General features: G+C 40.6%; 2 protein-coding genes across 2 annotated transcripts in view; one reads left to right on the top strand and one right to left on the bottom strand.

Annotated features, from left to right (window-relative positions):
* The window catches only part of ZNF41 (zinc finger protein 41), a 42,923-nt gene extending 37,713 nt beyond the window's left edge, over positions 1-5,210 (bottom strand). The window contains 1 exon segment of the mRNA XM_004023243.6: positions 5,118-5,210. The gene's annotated coding sequence lies outside the window, so the exon portion shown is untranslated.
* The window catches only part of ZNF81 (zinc finger protein 81), a 746,478-nt gene that overhangs the window by 79,556 nt on the left and 646,904 nt on the right, over positions 1-20,018 (top strand). The window lies entirely within an intron of this gene.

Raw genomic sequence — 20,018 nt, 5'->3', positions numbered from 1 at the left:
ATGTGGCCTCTCTCTCTTAATATATCTTACTGAATGGAAACGCAGATATAAAGAACAGATCTGTGGACACAGTGCGGGGAGGAGAGGATAGGACGAATCGAGAGAGTAGCACTGACGTATATACACTACCACGTGTATATAGCTAGCTAGTGGAAGCTGCTTTATAACACAGGGAGCCCAGCTGGGTGCTCTGTGAAGATCTAGAGGGGTGGGATCCGGCGGGGGAGGCTCAAGAGGGAGGGGGTAATATATATGCATGATTATGGCTAATTCACATTGTTGTACAGCAGAAACCAACACAACACTGTTAAGTAATTACCTTCCAATTAAAAACACACAGAAAAAATGGGCAGAACTAAATAGACATTTTTCCAAAGAAGAAATGAAGATGGTCAACAGGCACACGAAAAGATGCTCAGCATCATTAGTCATCAGGGAAATTCAAATCAAAACCACAATGAGATATCACCACACACCTGTCAGAACGGCTATTATCAAAAAGCCTACAAATAACAAATGTTGGCAAGGATGTGGAGAAAAGGGAACCCTTGTGCACTGTGATGGGAATGCAAATTGGTACAGCCACTGTGGAAAACAGTATAGAGGTTTCTCAAAAAGCTAAAAATAGAACTACCATATGACCCAGCAATCCCACTCACCATCACTTTACTTAGAGAATATTGGCTTAAACAACAAATATTTATTTCTTACAATTCTGGAGGCTGGGAAATCCAAGCTCAAATGTCAGCAGATTTGGTGTCTGGTGAGAACCTGCTTCCTGATTCATAGACAGCCATCTTCTTGTGTCTTCACATGGCAAAAGGTGGAAAGGAGCTCTCTGAGGTTTCTTTTATAAGGACACTAATCCCATTCATGAGGGCTCTACCCTCATGACCTAATCACCTCCCAAAGGCCTTACCTCTTAATACTATCACACTGGGATTTAGGGGTTCAAGGTGTGAATTTGGGTGGGAGGGGGCACATAAACATGCAGTCCATTGCACACATCAAAAGATTCTCAATGTTCATTAGGGAAATAGAAATAAAAACCACAATGAGACACCACTTCACAATCATTAAGATGGCTAGAATTAAAAAAAAAAAACAACAGACAATAACAAAGTGTTAAAAATGACACATTAAAACCTTCATATATCGCTGGTAGCATGTAAAATGGTGCGACTATTTTGAAAAACAGTTTGGCAGTTCTTTAAAGGTACCATATGACCTAGCAATTCCACTTCCATGAGAAATGAAAATATACAAACTTGTGTACAAGTTTTTGTATACAAATGTTCATGGCAGCATTATTCATAGTAGTCAAAAAGCAAAAACAACACAAGTGTCTATCAATTGATGAATGGATAAACAAAATGAGGTATATCGACACAAAGGAATATTATTCAGTAATAAAGAATGAAGTACTGATACATGGTATAGCATGGATGAATCTTGAAAACATTCTAAGTGAAAAAAGATAGCCACTGAAGAGCATATAGTGTTTGATTCCATATATATGAAAGGTCTAGAATAGGCAAATTTATAGAGACAGAAAATAAATCAGTGGCTGCTTGCAGCTGGAGGTATGGGGTGGGAATGTGGAATCAGTACAATGTTTCCTTTTGGGGGTGATGAAATGTTCTAAAATTGGATTATGAGGGTGATTTGCACAACTTGAACGTACTAACAACCACTGAATTGTAAACTTTAAATGTTGAAGTTTGTGGAAGGTGAATTATATCAATAAAGCTGTTAGAAAAAGAAAAGATCATGTAGTTAGTAAGTGGCCATGCAGGATTTCAAATCCAGTATCTGGAAAGGGGAAGGTATTTAACAAACATTTGTTGAATGAATGAATGAATGAATATCCTTCACTTCCAAATTAGCAACAAGATAGAGGTTCTCTCTCTATCAAGTATCATTCAACATTGTTCTGAAAGCTCTAGCTAATGCAATAGAAAATGAAGTAATCAGAAAAAAATATTTGAAAGGAAGAGAGAGAGAATCATTGTTAATTGAACGTGACATGATATTATATCTAGAAAAACTAAGAGACCATAAAAGGCAACTATAATTCACATGAGAATGTGATAACTGGATTGGATAAGAAATACCATACAAAAAAGAAAAAAATTTAAATCAATATTTTTCCCCCATGGAAATAGAGAAATGTGCTATTTATTGTGATGGTGAAATCAAGTGTAAAATATCTAAGAATGAACTTTAAAAAAAGGTCCTAAATCTATAAGAAGAAAACTATAAAATATAGTTTTAATGGTTGCTTTTGAAGTAAAATAAAGTGGTTTTTAACATTCATATGAAAGAATAAATGCTAAAAAATATTAAAGAAAACAACCAAAGAAAGGAAGAGTGAGGGGATTAGCACTATGAAATATTAAAAGTATTCCTAAAGTCACAACAGTTTTTTGAAAGGGAGTAGATACACATACAGAAGAAAAAATTGAGTTCAGAAATATAACATTTGGGAATTTATGTGACAAAAGTGGCATTTAACTGAGTTTGAAAAGGGTATTCATTTAATGATTGGTGCTTCCCAATTTTCTAACCAAATGGAAAATACAAACTTTAATCTCATCTCATACCACACACCAGAATTTTCCAGTTGGATTAAAATGTAACCCTTAAACAATGAAAATTTAAATTTAAGTCATATATTTACTTAAGCACCAAATCAGGGAGAACTCACTAGGCAAGACACGATATTTAGAACTTGTAAAGAAAAATTAATCAGATGACTATTTTTCTAATTATATATGAAGACATGTTTCAAAAATCAAGATATAAAGAGAGATAAAGGGGAAAATTACAATAAATGACAGAAGGTTAATATCCATAAATTAGTGAGAAAGACAAACTACATAAAGGAAAAAAAGAGCAGAGGATATAAAAAATGTTTAAATACATTTCAGTGGTCAATAAATAGGAGATGTTCGGCCACCAGTTGTCAGGAAGATGCACATCAAAGTAAACTACATACTGTTTTGTTTGGCCCTCAGAGCAGAAATTAAAAAAGCAGCAACAATCAGTGCGGGAGATGATTTTGGAGTGAGCCCTTTTATATGCTGCTAGTGGGAGATGTACTTTTACAAAAGTTTTGGAAAATAATTTAACTGAAATTTCAATACATACCATCCACTTTAAGGAACATCCATTCCTGCACCTAATGATCACTCAGATGACAGTCTCTGGCTATAATTTAGAAATCAATAACAAAAATTTCAACTTCGGGGGAAATCAAAATCTCATACCTAAATAACTAAGGGATCAGAGAGAAAACCACAACAGAAATTAGAAAACATTATTAATAAACTATGGTGGAAGTGTTACATATAAAAACTTGTGACATGAAACTAAAGTGTTCTTAGAGAAAAATTCATGGACTTAATGCCTATACTAAAAATTATGGAATATTAATTGAGATAAGGATTCAATTTAGGAATTAAAAAATAGGAATAAAAGAAAAAATCTAAAGAAAAGAGATAATGAAATCAAGGGCAGAAACTAATGACACAGGAAACAAAGATACAGGAGGACCAAGAAGGTCAAAAGTAGGTTTTGGAAACAATCACATCTCAATTCTAAAACCACTGATCACAGCATGGGGTTAATAGGCCCCTCTATCACTATCCACAGTCCCAAATAAATGTATCATTCATCCCACAGAGTCCCATCACTCACACCACAGAAACCTTGACCATCCACCCAATAAACCCAACCATATACCTTATAGACGCTGCAACACTCATCCCACGGCCCTCATCACTCACCTCAAAAACTCTCTCACTCGCTCATTCTGCAATCCTCACCTCACAGGCTCTCTACCATTCACTCTACAGACCACCCATTACTCTCCAAAAGATCCTCATCACTCACATCACTGAACCTCATCATTTACCTCACAGACAGCTCCATCACATAACCTCAGTAATCCCCATGACGCCTGACAGAAGGCCCATGATTCGCGACACAGGACCTCCAAGCACTAACCTCACAGAGCTCGAATCACATCTCTGACATCGGATCACTCACACTACAGTCCCCATTCCTTACTCTACTTACCCCTGATCACTCACTCCATAGACTTCCACTGCTTATCCCACAGACCCAGTCACTTACCCCATCAGTGGCCTCCAAGGAGGCTCATCGCTCACCTCATCAATGCCCCCTGCTCACCCTATAGATTCTGTATCACTGACCGCACAGATTCCCCAAAATTCAGCACACAGACTGCTTATTACTTTCCCTACTGCCTCCATCATTCACCCACAAACCCCTGTGTCGCTCTATGCACCACCTCACAGACTCCAGAGAAGCCCCATTACTCACCCCACAGAGTACCATCACTGAGCAAGAAAGCCATGTCCTAACGCCCCCCATAATTATGTCAATGCTTTACTGCTGCTAAATCGCCATCTCAATTAAACTCAGCCCCAGAGCCCAAAGTGTTGAAACTGCCTCTGTGGGACGCTGACGTTTCTGGATTTCACACTGCACATGCTCAGTGTCGACGCCGAAGCCGCCGTCCACCCCAATTACACCCGGTGCACTCACGAGGTGTCAGTGCGTGCGCGTGTCTGTGTGTGTCAGAGGAGAGGCGGGCTTTCCAATTTTCTTTAGTGACTTTGTCAGACCACTAACATGGCTGTCCTCTTGGGAGTGTCTCTCCGGGAGTCGCCATCTTGGGAGGGTGGGCATCTCTGCGGCTGCGGCACCAGCGGTCCCTCGTCAGACCTGCCTCGGCGGGGTTTCCTGGGAGCCGATCCGGCCCAGAAGGTCGGGCTGCGGCTCCCAGACTCTTCCCTCCTGCGCCGCATCCTCCGCCGTTACCCCAAGCATAGGCCTGGTGTCTTCCCTTCTCTGGGTCCCGGGGCCCCGCCCTCCGGCCGTATCCCCAGGGGCCGAGGCATCTTCACACGTAGTAACTCCCCCTGCCCCCTCCCCTATCCTAGCTAGAAAGACACCTCCAAGCCACTGGCCTGACACTGGCGCCCCCTCCCCGGCCCCCACCCCCGCTCCACTTCCCCAGGTGCGGAAAGGCCCCTGATCCGTGCAGGCGGCTCGCGGCGGCAGAGCCCCGGGCGCCGCTGGGTGCCCACCTGACGGCGCCTCTGTCCACCCGTCGGCTGGGGGCATCGCCCAGCTCTGGCTGTCACCGACCCTGGGTATTTGCCACGGGGGGAATAATACGTGTCAAATTTAGGCCAGGAAGCGGAAGTCGCCCGCAGCGAGAGTTTAACCACTGTGGGCGCGGGGAGCTGAGGTGGTTGAATGCCAGAAACCAAGTATCTGTGCACGCAGCAGTGGTGTGTGTGGGGGGGGGCGGGGGGGGGGCTTGTGACATCAGTAATGGGACATTTCATCCATTAAAACAAGAAAAAACTCGAGTACTCAGGCTTCCCTATTTCCTTATATAAGCATGAAGGCTAAAGCTCTCTTCTGAATAGCCAAGGTTTCAAGGTTTTTTTCTTTGTTTTTTAAGATTTATTTAATATTGGACTGCGCTGGTTTTCTTCCTTGCTGCTGCGGGTTTTCTCTAGTTGTGGCGAGTCGGCTTATTGAGGTGGCTTCTCTGGGAGCCCGGGCTCTAGGCACCAGGCTTCAGTAGTCACGGAGCTTTGGCTCAATAGTGGCACAGGGGCTTGGTTGCTCCTCAGAATGTAGGATCTTGGAGCCGGTTTCCGCTGCATTGGCAGGTAGATTATTAACCACTAGACCATCAGGAAAGCCCCAAGTTCCAAGTTTTGATTTGATACATTTTCATTAGTATTCAGTTTCAAGTGCTAATTTGTAACTGTTTCCCCCTTTTGACCCAAGGATTATTTAGAAATCCAGTGTCAAACTTGCAAAACTTCTCCAAGACTCAAACTTGCCTTGAGCCTCAAGTATGGGACCCAGTTTTCGGCAATGTTTCATTACTTGATGGAAAAGACTGTATTTTCCAGCTGTTGGGTTTAGCATATGTGTTTATTGGTTTGAGCTTGTTAGTGTGTGTGTTAGTTGTGAAATGAAAAATCTCCTGCCATATTAATAAAAGAAATGTTGAAGGAGGAAAGAGAACAGGCTCCATCTTGGGCCGGACTGTGGACTCTGAGTTATATGCCCAGTATCTATGGAAATGACATACAAATAGAAAACCAGACCCCGGGGGTGGAAGAGCCCCAGGGCTCCTACCTAGACTCTCTGTCAGCTAAAAGAATACCCTAATTATTTGTGTAACCAAATAGAATCATAAATTCTATTATGCTTGTTGGGGTATGACCACAGGCCTATTGATAATCATCCACTGTTAACTACCTATGCTTAAGGCATACGAATCATTGGTTAACTTTGTATCTTTCTTTTCATTTGTTCAGACTAGTTTCAGAGAATTTGAGGAGGTGGGTTTGAACATGTACACTTAGGGTGTATAAGGTTTTCACAAAAACTAGTCGGGGTCTTTGGCTAAGAGGAGACTCAGCCTTGGGTCCGCTTTTGTAATAAATTGCACTCCACTATCTGCATTGTCCTTCTGAGTGAGTTTGCTTCCAGGAATGCGAGGCTACGACAATGTCACTGCTGCTGCTGCTGCTAAGTTGCTTCAGTCGTGTCCTACTCTGTGCGACCCCATAGATGGCATCCCACCAGGCTCTGACATCCTCGGGATTCTCCAGGCAAGAACACTGGAGTGGGTTGCCATTTCCTTTTCCAATGCATGAAAGTGAAAAGTGAAAGTGAAGTCACTCAGCCGTGTCCGACTCTTAGGGACCCCATCGACTGCAGCCTACCAGGCTCCTCCATCCATGGGATTTTCCAGGCAAGAGTACTGGAGTGGGTTGCCACTGCCTTCTACAATGTCAGAGCCATCAGCTACTTCTGGCCTCCAAATGTGAATGATCGCTCCCAAAACTGCCATCCAGTGGGCGTTGCCACCCCCCATAGTGATTGCTGAGGAGCTGGAGAAATACAAGAGGCAAGGTGAACAAGGAAACAGATTGGCCCCAAATAGCTGAGGTGCACGTGAAAGGAATGAACTCGGTGAGCCCAGAAGCTTGCATCTTCCCATACATAGAAGGCTAAATTCCTTAACTTGATACCTGATATGTGGTGTTCAGACTATCTGCTCCCTTTGTTGCAAACTTGCATATAGCCTGACTTCCTTTCTTGCCTCCTTGGAGCAGTTTTCTCGGAGCTACTGAGATGCTGTCTCCCTGTCTCAGAGTCCTAAACATTCCCACCAAACAAAATAACCCTCTACTTTCAGATTGTGACTGTACTTTTTTAGTCGACATGGTGTTAGTTGCTCAGTTGTGTCCAACTCTATACGACCTCATGGACTGTGCAGCCTGCCAGGCTCCTCTGTCAATGGAATTCTCCAGGCAAGGATACTGGAATTGCCAAATGGATACTGGAGTAGCCATTTCCTTCTCCAGGGGATCTTCTTGACACAGGGATTGAACCAGCGTCTCCTGTGTCTCCTGCATCGGCAGACAGATTCTTTACCACTAGCACCACCAGGGAAGCCCTTGAGCTATTTAAAATGTGTATGTTCTTCCTGATGATTTTCTTCTGCTTGCTCTCTGAGTTAGTGAGAGAGATCTCCCACTGTACTGGTAAGTCAGATTTTCATTGCACCAGTCAATTTTTGCTTCCTGTATTTTGAAGTTTTACTATTAAATCCAAGGGTATTGTGTTGTTGAATAGATACAGCCAAATCACTTCCCCAAAATATTTTAGCATTTCCTACTCCCACCAGCACAGTATGAGTCCACCAACGCAAATCTTTAGCACTGAATGTTGATGCTCTAATTTTTGCCAATCTGAGGGGTAATTTAACTGCTTTAACTTGCACTACCCTGACCACTTGTGAAACTGAGGCTCTTTTTCTGTTTGTTGACAATTTAGCTTTTTCTCTTTGCAAATCTTCCTAGCCTTTGTTAAGTTTTCTTTGCAGTGATTTGTCTTTTTCTTATCAATTTGTAAGAGCTCTTTGTAAACTAGAGATATTTGTTACATTGCAATATTTTCCCCCAACTCATTTTGTCCTTTGCATTTTGTAGGTGTCCTTTTATCTATAATTAGACAAATGTATTCTTTCATCAAAAATAAGCTTTCTTGGACTTCCCTGGTGGTCCAGTGGTTAAGAATCTGCCTGCAGGAGACATGGGTTTGATCCCTGGTTCAGGAAGATTCCACATGCTATGGAGCAACTAAGCTCATGCACCACAACTACTGAGCCCATGCACCCAGAGCCCATGCTTCACAAGAAGAGAAGCCACTGCAATGAGAAGCCCACACACTGCAATAGGAGTGGTCTCCACTCAACACAACTACAGAAAGCACAGCAACAAAGACCCAGGGCAGCCAAAAATAAACATTTTTTTAAAAAAAAGCTTTCTTTTCTGGCTTCTGTGTTTCCTGCCTTGCACAGACCCCTTCTCCATTCCAAGTACTCCTAAAAAGATAGTCTTAACATTTATTTCACTTGTGTTTTGAAATGTTCTATTTATACCTGTAATCTAGTTGAAATTGACTCTGATGTGTGGTATGAGATTAAGATCAAGCTTCATTGTTGCTGCATCAAATAGAAACAAATCCAGCCTTGGATAGGGAGAGACTAGAAAGAAAAGGCTATTGCAAATAGGGGAAGAATCCCCATCTCAGAAATCTGCAAGCATCTCAAAACCAAACAGAAGAAGGCTTTTCTTTTATAGATAGGATAAGGAGGAGGCAAGCCGAGATAAGCAGACTCTGTGGAAGAGAACCTGCACAATCAGGGAAATGACCAATGGGATCTGACAGGAGAGTGTCCACTGTGGTCAGCCAGTTCTCAGGAGATGCTGAGAAAAGGGCATGTTCCACATTTTTTCTGAGCTTCCTCAGTCTTGAGGGCAAGCAGAGTTCAGGAACCTGTAGGAAAGAGAGAAGCTTGGCTAAAGTTCGACTAATAAGCATTTTGTTGTGTTTAATCAATGTTTATGGGGAAAAAGAATGAGAATTTGGAGGGTCTGTGTCTGGCCATGTTATCAACAAACAAGTGGTGTCTGTGAGTCCAAAGTCATACAGGGAAGGGGGGATCTTTGCTGTAAGCAAAGAGTAACACAGAAGAACACAAAAGAGTAAGGGAATTTCTTAACCTTCACTATTTACCAGGATCACGGGGCTCAGGTAAAATTCAACATTATCAGCTGGCACCATTTATGGAACACATTACTCACAAGCCCCTGAATTAAATGTCATTTCTGTCATATAAGTTCACAAATACATTTAGCTTAACCTGAACTCTATCATGTCTCTGTAATCTATATGATTTCAAAAGATTTTTGTTCTCACAGATTTACTTTTTCTAGAAACTTTGAAGTTTAAAATCATTTTATAAAGTTTAAAATTGAATACTACCACTCCTCAAAAAAAAAGACCCTCCACAAAACAAAACTATTGTAGTTCTGATTGGAACTATATTATATCAATATTATACTTCGGAAAGAGTTAATGCTTTTTATTATGAATTTGAGGAGATACCCCACATCCAAAGGCAAAGGAGACGCCCCAGCAAAACAGTAGGAGGGGCGAATGTGCATTTAGAATCAAACCCCATTCCAGCCAGAAACGCTCAGAGGGCTCAAACAAACCTTGTCTGCACCAGGACCCAGAGACCCCACAGAGACTGAGACAGAACTGTGTTTGAGCATCTCCTGTGGAGGTACAGCTCAGCAGTTGACTGCTTCAGGGGCAGGGGCTCTGGGTGCAGCAGACTTGGATATGATATATGCCCTCTCGGAGGAGGTCGCCATTAACCCCAATATAGAGCTGCCAGAACTTACACAGGACTGGGAAATAGACTCTTGGAGGGCTCAAACAGAACCTTGTGCACACCAGGATCTAGGAGAAAGGTGCAGTGACCTCACAAGAGACTGACCCAGACTTGCCCAGGAGTGTCCAGGAGTCTCCAGCTAAGGCGTGGGTCAGTGGTGGCCTGCTGCAGGGTTGGGGGCACTGAGTGTAGCAGTGAGTGCATGGGGCCTTTTGAAGGAGGTCACCATTATCTTCATTACCTCCACCACAGTTTGCAATGAAAGTGAAAAAGTGAAAGTGAAGTTGCTCAGTTGTGTGCGACCTCCATGGACTGTAGCTCACCAGGCTACTCTATCCGCAGGATTTTCCAGACAAGAGTACTGGAATGGGTTGCCATTTCCTTCTCCAGAGGCTCTTCCCAACCTAGGGATGAAACCTGGGTCTCCCAGATTATAGGCAGACACTTTACCATCAGAGCCACCAGGGAAGTCTTAGGGGCCACCACAGTTTGGCCTCAGGTAAATAACAAGGAGGGAACACAGCTCCATCCATCAACAGAAAACTGGATTAAAGATTTACTGAGCATGGCTCCACCAATCAGACAAGACCCAGTTTCCCCCTCAGTCAGTCTCTCCCATCAGGAAGCATCCATAAGCCTCTTATCCTTCTCCATCAGAGGGCAGACAGACTGAAACCACAATCACAGAAAACTAGCCAATCTGATCACATGGACACAGCCTTGTCTAGCTCAATGAAACTATGAGCCATGCCATGTAGGGCCACCCAAGACAGACTGGTCATGGTGGAGAGTTCTGACAAAATGTGGTCCACTGGAGAAGGGAATGGCAAACCACTTCAGTATTCTTACCTTGAGAACCTCATGAACAATATGAAAAGGCAAAGAGATAGGACAATGAAAGATGAACTCCCCAGGTCGGTAGGTGCCACATATGTTACTGGAGATCAGTGGAGAAATAACTCCAGAAAGAATGAAGAGATGGAGCCAAAGAAAAAACAAAAATGAGTTGTGGATGTGACTGGTGATAGACGCAAAGTCAGACGCTGTAAAGAGCAATACTGCATAGGAACCTGGACTGTTAGGTCCATGAATCAAGGCAAATTGGAAGTGGTTAACAGGAGATATAGCAAGAGTGAATGTCGACATTTTAGGAATCAGCAAACTAAAATGGGCTAGAATGGGTGAATTTAACTCAGATGACCATTATATCTACTACTGTGGGCAGGAATCCCTTAGAAGAAATGGAGTAGCCATCATAGTCAACAAAAGAGTCTGAAATGCAGTACTTGGATGCAATCTCAAAAACGACAGAATGATCTCTGTTTGTTTTGAAGGCAAACCATTCACTATCACAGTAATCCAAGTCTATGCCCTGACCAGTAATGCTGAAGAAGCTGAAGTTGAATGGCTCTATGAAGACCTACAAGACCTAGAACTAACACCCAAAAAAGATGTCCTTTCATTATAAGGGACTGGAATGCAAAAGTAGGAAGTCAAGAAACACCCAGAGTTAACAGGCAAATTTGGCCTTGGAGTACAAAATGAAGCAGGGCAAAGGCTAACAGAGTTTTGCCAAGAGAATGCACTGGTCATAGCAAACACCTTCTTCCAACAACACAAGAGAAGACTGTACACATGGACATCACCAGATGGTCAACACTGAAATCAGATTGATTATATTCTTTGCAACCAAAGATGAAGAAACTCTATACAGTCAACAATTAAAAAAAGACTGGGAGCTGACTGTGGCTCAGATCATGAACTCCTTATTGCCAAATTCAGACTTAAATTGAAGAAAGTAGGGAAAACCACTAGACCATTCAGGTACGACCTAAATCAAATCCCCAACGATTATACAATGGAAGTGACAAATAAATTCAAGGGATTAGATCTGATAGACATAGTGCCTGAAGAACTATGGACAGAAGTTCATGACATTGTACAGGAGGCAGGGATCAAGACCAACCCCAAGAAAAAGAAATGCAAAAAAGCAAAATGGCTGTCCATGGAGGCCTTACAAATAGCTGTGAAAAGAAGAGAAGCAAAAAATAAAGGAGAAAAGGAAAGATATACCCATTTGAATGCAGAGTTCCAAAGAATAGCAAGGAGAGATAAGAAAGCCTTCCTCAGTGATCAGTGAGTGCAAAGAAATAGATGAAAACAATAGAATGGGAAAGATTAGAGATCTTCAAGAAAATTAGAGATACCAAGGGAACATTTCATGCAAAGATGGGCTCAATAAAGGACAAAAATTGTATGGACCTAACAGAAGCAGAAGATATTAAGAAGAGGTGGCAAGAATACACAGAAGAACTGTACAAAAAAGATCTTCATGACCCAGATAATTACGATAGTATGATCACTCACTTAGAGCCAGACATCCTGGAATGCAAAGTCAAATGGGCCTTAGGAAGCATCACTATGAACAAAGCTAGTGGAAGTGATGGAATTCCAGTGGAGCTATTTCAAATCCTAAAAGATGATGGTGTGAAAGTGCTGCATTCAACATGCCAGCTAATTTGGAAAACAGCAGTGGTCACAGGACTGGAAAAGGTCAGTTTTCATTCCAATCCCAAAGGAAGGCAATACCAAAGAATGCTCAAACTACCGCACAATTGCACTCATCTCACATGCTAGTAAATAAATGCTCAAAATTCTCCAAGACAGGCTTCAACAGTACGTGAACCATGAACTTCCAGATGTTCAAGCTGGATTTAGAAAAGGCAGAGGAACCAGAGATCAAATTGCCAACATCCGTTGGATCATCAAAAAAGCAAAAGAGTTCCAGAAAAACATCTACTTCTGCCTTGACTATGCCAAAGCCTTTGACTGTGTGAATCACCACAAACTGTGGAAAATTCTTCAAGAGATGGGAAAACCAGACCACCTGACCTGCCTCTTGAGAAATCTGTATGCAGGTCAGGAAGCAACAGTAAGAACTGGACATGGAACAATAGACTGGTTCCAAATTGAGAAAGGAGTGTGTCAGGGCTGTATATTGTCACCCTGCTTATTTAACTTATAGGTGGAGTACATCATGAGAAATGCTGGGCTGGAAGAAGCACAAGCTGGAATCAAGACTTCCGGGAGAAATATCAATAACCTCAGATATGCAGATGACACCATCCTTATGGCAAAAGTGAAGAAAAACTAAAGAGCCTCTTGATGAAAGTGAAAGAGGAGAGTGAAAAAGTTGGTTTAAAGCTCAACATTCAGAAAACTAAGATCATGGCTTCGGGTCCCATCACTTCATGGCAAATAGATGGGGAAACAGTAACAGGCTTTATTTTGGGGGGCTCCAAAATCACTGCAGATGGTGACTGCAGCCACGAAATTAAAAGACGCTTACTCCTTGGAAGAAAAGTTATGACCAACCTAGGTAGCATATTCAAAAGCAGAGACATTACTTTGCCAACAAAGGTCCATCTAGTCAAAGCTATTGTTTTTTCCAGTCATCATGTACGGATGTGAGAGTTGGACTATAAAGAAAGCTGAGTGCCAAAGAATTGATGCTTTTGAACTGTGGTGTTGGAGAAGACTCTTGAGAGTCCCTTGGACAGCCAGGAGATCCAACCAGTCCATCCTAAAGGAAATCAGTCCTGAATATTCATTGGAAGGGCTGATGCTAAAGCTGAAACTCCAATAGTTTAACTCATTTGAAAAGATGCTAATGCTGGGGAAGATTGGGGGCAGGAGGAGAAGGAGACGACAGAGGATGAGATGGTTGGATGGCATCACTGACTCAATGGACATGAGTCTGAGTCAACTCCGGGAGTTGGTGATGGACAGAGAGGCCTGGCGTGCTATAGTCCATGGGGTCGCAAAGAGGCGCACATGACTGAGTGATTGAACTGAACTGAGTATAATAAGGCTTTATGTCTAAGGATTTGATGTATCTTTATTTGATTATGTCTTGTATTATGTGCTGCAATGATGTTTTATGGTTTTTTTCTTATAAGTCCATTACCTTTTTAGGTAAATTGATCTTGTGCGTGCGTGTGCGTATGTCAGTCACTTCAGTTGTGTCCAACTCTTTGCAACCCCATGCACTCTAGCCTGCCTGGCTCCTCTGTTCATAGGATTCTCCGGGCAAGAATACTAGAGTGGGTTTCAATACCCTCCTCCAGTGGATCATCCCAACCCAGGGATTGAACCCACATCTCCTGTGTTGCAGGTGGATTCTTTACCCACTGAGCCACCTGGGAAGCCCAAATTGATTCTTAGATATTTATAATATTTGTATTGTCATTGTTAAGACTAGTTTTTGCTAATCCTATCTGCTAACTGCTAGTATAGTAAGAAAAGACCTATTTTTATGATTTTATCTTATATTCAGCTCCTCACCAAAACTCCCTACCAATTCTGATAGCTTTTGGTAGTATAGTCTTTTAGGTTTCTAAATGTGTAATCATATCAAATTTAGATAATAGTCTCTCTTGTATCTGCTAATTGATATGATTAGTTCTTTTTTTTCCACTGAATTAACTGTCCAATATAGTAGCCTCTAAGTTTATGTGACTATTTAAATTTATTGAAGCTATATAAAATTTATTAATAAAACTCAGTTTCTTAGTCACCTAGCCACATTTTAAGTGCTCAATGGCAGCACACGGCTTGTGGCTACTGTATTAGGCAGCTCTATATATAGAACACTTCATCATAGTGGAAAGTTGTTTCAGACAATGCTGAGATAGAACCTTCAAAATAATGTTGAGTAATAGATATGATAGAGAGCATTCTTATCCTGTTGTCACTTTTAATGGAAATTATTTTAACCATTTTACCATTTAGTATAAAGTTTTCTGGCAATTTTTGGAAAATTGGATTTGTCGATTTTAAGTAGTTTCCTTCTATTACTGTTTTTTAAGTTTTATTATTAACATAATAGCTCATGAATTGCATTGTATACCTTTTTATATTAGTAGTGTTACATGGCTTCTCTAAAGTGTTGGTGTAATGAAGTATGTCAATTGATTTACAAATATTAAACCATACTAGCCTTCCTGGAATCATCTTAATGGTTATGGTGTGTTATTTTCTCAAGACATATCTGGATTTATTTGATATGTTGATATTTTATTTAGAAAAATTAACCATATTCATGAAATATTGTCTCTAGTTATCTTCTTTTTCAAGCAATATATTTCAGCTTTGGTATTAAAATTATTCTCCTTTTATAAAATAAACTGGGAAACTTCCATCTTTCTCTATGAACTGGACTCTATAGACCCATTTAGTCCCAATTTATTTTAGATAGTGTTTCTTAATTTTCAACTGATTAAAGATGTTTTGGTAACATTTGAATTTATTTCTGTTTTTGTTGGCTTTTATCAGAGAATGTGATCTGCCAAAGTCCCACTTGAAAAAAAATGTATCAATCATTTCTCTGAGGCAAAATTAGACAATTGAATGTTTTTTAATGTTGTAAGGACATAAGAGTAGAGATTATATAGTCTGCTTGTAAGATTCAAAATTCTTTTATGTCTTTTAAATGTGGCTTATTGATTACAATTTTCGTATCTTTTCTACTTTTAATTATTTTTGTTAGCTTGATCTATCATATTATGAAAGAGGTATAACCTCCACTATAAATTATGAATTTAGAATTTTGTGCCTTTTCTATGAATTTTTGCTGGTGTTATTGGTGTTAGTGTAAATATTTATATACATTATTAAATATATCTTCATCTAATGTATGCTTTATTATTACACAATGTCTCTTTCTATAAATCTGTTGAATGCTTTTGGCTTTTGAGTTTAACCTGATAATTGTATCATCAGGTCTCCTTTATTATGCTTGCATTTACCTGATGTATCTTTACTAGTGTTTAGTTTTGCCTCTGTGTGAAACGTGCTTTTAGGAAACAGTGGGAAACTTTTGTTTTTTAAACCCATTTCACAGTTTTGTATAGGAGAACATATGAAAATATGCCGATTTTGTCTTCCATCAGACTGCTTCTCTTTTTCTGCTTTCTTAGTGACACTCTTTTTCTATTTCATTTGCTGTCTCTGTGTCAAGCGTCTATTCATTCTCCTTCTCCCTCTCTTAGTAATTTGGAAATTTGATTTTGCTTATCAGTGTTCTGCTGGTGAGTATCCTTCCATTACTTATAAACATGATTCAAATTTTCTCTATTGGTCCATGAAACACACACACACTTTCATTTATTCCTCATTTCTCAGGAGAAGGTTATCATTTAGAAATTTTTACTTCTTCATTTGACCTTCACCCAAATTTCTATTCTTTCCTGAGATAATTTTAAAAAATGAGAATGGAAGCTGGGAACATGGTGGCAGCAGAGCAGTTTTTAAATCTCTCTTCATGCCAACATGCAAACAGACAGAGCAACCACGTAGCAACACCAAAACCCATAGACAATATTTTCAATGAAACTAGGGGGACACAATATCTCCAGCGTGGTAGATTTCCTGCAGCTATGACTGCCAACAATATTTTTATCTCTGTTAGGGCTTGCCACTCCTTCCATTCACATGTGGAGCATATTTTTTCACTCTTTGTGTCTGGGCTGGGATTATTTTCTGTTTCATCAATAAAATGAAGTAGAAGTAACATTCTGGGGCTTCTGAACCTAAGTGTTAAGAGGACTTGAACTTCTGCTTTAATGTGAAGGGAACCTAGACACCCCGTAAAAAAAGTCTTTCTATCTTTCTGAAGACCAAAGCTCTGAGATACCATTTTAAAAATGAGTCCATGTGCATGACAACGGAGGTCCAACTGACAACTAGCACCAAGGTCCCAATTGTAATGAAAGCACCTTGGATCCTCCAGCCCCATTCCAGTTGCCTCAGACACCATATGGGGAAGAAATGGAGCCATCCCCACTGAGCCCTGCCCAAATTTTTGATCCATAGAATTGTGAACAATAAAATGGTTATTATTTTAAGCCACTAAGTTTTGGTGCAGTTTATTTCCACAGCAGTAAATAGTCAAAATACCCATGAATCTCAAAATATGTGAAGATGAAGACAGCTCATCAATAGCCACAAGAATTGTATAGTATAGTTATCCTTGTAGGAAAAAGCAGGGAGAAATAGAAGCATTTGACAGACCTGAGAATAGGAGAATGCCAAAACAGTCAACAGGGGTGGCATGCCAACTTGAATTCAGCAGCTGAAACTGAGAGATGTTTTACTTCATCTAGTAACAAGTGAATGTAAGGGGTCTGCAGTAAGATCTGAGGGGGCTGTGAACTCTGACTATGCTTGGGAGTCCCCAAGACTACCCTCCAATTCAATGATTCGCCAGAAGAACTCAGAGAATTTAGCAAAGCAGTTATACTCATTGTTAAGGTTTATTACAACAAAAAGATAGAGATTTAAATCAGCAATAGAAAAGATCACATGGGGCAGAGAGACCAGGAGCAAGCTTCCAGTTCTCTTCTCCCAGCAGAGTCATCTAGCCCAGTGCTTAATTCTCCCAACAAGATATGGGGTAACACAGAGAAGCTCATACTGCCAACCAAGAAAGCTCATTTGAACTTTGGTCAGAATTTTTATTTGGAGTTGGTTATGTGGGCAGAGCTGACCTTAGTACTAAGTCCCTCCAAAGTTCAAGCTGATTCTGGATGGCCCAAGACCTCCACCATAAATTACAGCTTTAAAATAAACTATATGGCATGGCTTATGGATTCAGGCAAACAAAAATACTCTTAACAGACAGGCTATTCCAATGGCTTTAAGGTTGTCTACCAGGAGCTAGGCAAGGGCCAAATCTTTCTTTGGAATATGCAAGGTTTGGACAACACAGACCTGTTGCGTTAATCCTTCATTGTACACCGGTCCACTAGGGCTCTCTTCCAGAACAAAGTTCTACACTGAGGAGAAAGTTCTGGGGGTAAAATAAAAATTGAGCAGGTTAGGACAATGGAAAGTAGGTGTATTCACTTCCTAAGGCTGCTGAAGCAAATTACCTCAAACTTGGTGGTTAAAGCAACAGTAATTTATTCTCTCACAGTTCTAGAGGCAAGCAGTCTGAAATCAGTATCACTGGGCGAAAATCAAGGTCTCAGCAGCGTCCAGCTCCATCCAGGTTGCCAGCATTCCTCACTTCTGAGCCCTCACCAGCAGTGCTTTCAGCATCTCTGTTTCTATCAGAAGTGTATTTTAGGCAATCTAGGCTTTTCTGTCATGTTCTTTAAGATTCTTCCAGCCTCTGCATATTACCCGACTACCCTATTCCAAAGCCACTTCCACATTTTTTAGATATTTGTTATAGCAACACCCCACTTCAAGTACCAAACTCTGCATTAGTTTCCTATTGCTGCTGGAACAAATTGCCACAAACAGTGGCTTAAAACAACATAAATTTATTCTCTCACAGTTTTGGAAGCCAAAAGTTCCAAATCAGTATCTCTTGGCCAAGACCAAGGTGTTGGCAGAGTCATGCTCCCTCTGGAAGCTTTAAGGGAGAATTTGTTCCTTGCTTTTTCCAGCTCCTGGTGGCTACTGGCATTCTTTGGCTTGTGGCCACATCACTCCAAACTCTGCCTCTGTAGTCATATATCCTTTTCCTCTTCAATTTGTGTGATCTTCCTTTGCCTCTCTCTTATGAAGATACTTGTCAAAGGGCCCACCTGGAGAACTCTGGATAATCTCATCTCAAAATCCTTAATCACCTCGCAAAGTCCTTTTTTTTGCCATATGGTAACATTCCTAGGTTTCAGGGATTCAGACATTGCTTTCTTTAGGGCGCCATTATTTGGTCTACATCAGTAAGAAAGGAGAATGTCCAGGTAAAAGTAGGGGAATAGAGTTAAGAAATCTCAGAAATAACTTGCCATAATCTAGCACTATGCAAAAACAGAAGAGGGAGCTCTGACATTTGAGAAGCTACTCTGAACCTCTGCCTCCTTCCAAAAGTTAAGGAAAGCTAATTTCATATAAAGAAGAGGAAAAAAAAAAAAAAAAGGAAAGAAGGCCAAAAAAAAACCGTACAGAAAGCAAGTCTCATACAATGTGCTGTAAAATAAAAGAATAAGAAGGCAGAGTATCAAGCTTAGAGACAAAGAAAGCATGATTGAAACTCATGCTTATAGAACACATCAAAGTTATAGCCAGATTTTGCTTTGTTTTGGTTTTTTTTGGCTGCACCATTTCTGAGCTCCAATCAGAGATTGAACCCCAAGGCCCTCGGCAGTGAGAGCATGGAGTCCTAACACTGGACCACCAAAAAATTACCGAGGCAGCTATTTAGAACAAGCTAAAAGACATTAAGAAAATGGTACAAGGCAATAAAAGAATAACACAAACAAGTAATAGAAAAATTCAGCAATAACTTGTATGTTGGGAAATATTGGGGAAAAAAGAAAAAGTAATTTCAGAATAGAAGATTAAACTATAAGGAGCACAAAGCAAATAAACACAATACATGATGGCTTAAGGGAAATAGAAGGCAAAAAGGAGGAATGTTTAAAAAATATTTATTTCTTTGACTGCATTGGGTCTTAGTTGAGGCACGAGGGCTTAGTTACTCCGCAGCCTGTGGGACCCAGTCAGTTGAACCTATGTTCCCTGCACTGCAAGGTGGATTCTTTTTTCTTTTCTTTTTTTATTATTTATTTATTATTATTATTTTTACTTTACAATATTGTATTGGTTTTGCCATACTTCAACATGAATCCGCCATGGGTGTACACGTGTTCCCAATCCTGAACCCCCTTCCCACCTCCCTCCCCATACCACCCCTCTGGGTCATCCCAGTTAACCACTGAGCTACCAGGGAAGCCCTGGAACATGTTTCTTTAAGAAAAAAGAAAGAAAGAAAAATATTTGAGGACAAATGATCAATATTAAAGGTAGAAAAAGAATATCCAATTCATACTTCATAGAAGTCCCTGAGAAAGAAAACCAGATGGAGGGAACAAAACAAATATTAAAAATTATAGCTCCAGAAAACTTCCTAGAATAATTTTAAATGATTAAAATAGCATATTAAGAGAGAACACCTTACTTCCTTCTGCTTCTGGCCAAGATGGAGTAACAGGGACCAGATTTTCCCTCCAATCTGAAACAACTAAAATGATGATAAAAAGTATATGAAACAATAGATGGAAAAGTAGAAGCAGTGACAGATTTTATTTCTTGGGCTCCAAAATCACTGTGGACGATGACTACAGCCATGAAATTAAAAGACATTTGCTCTTTGGAAGGAAAGCCAGGACAAACCTAGACAGCATATTAAAAAGCA

Source organism: Ovis aries, chromosome X (assembly GCF_016772045.2).
Source record: "Ovis aries strain OAR_USU_Benz2616 breed Rambouillet chromosome X, ARS-UI_Ramb_v3.0, whole genome shotgun sequence".
In the NCBI taxonomy this organism is placed as follows: domain Eukaryota; kingdom Metazoa; phylum Chordata; class Mammalia; order Artiodactyla; family Bovidae; genus Ovis; species Ovis aries.
Note: the sequence above shows the minus strand (reverse complement) of the source record. Positions and strands in the feature narration are given on the sequence as shown.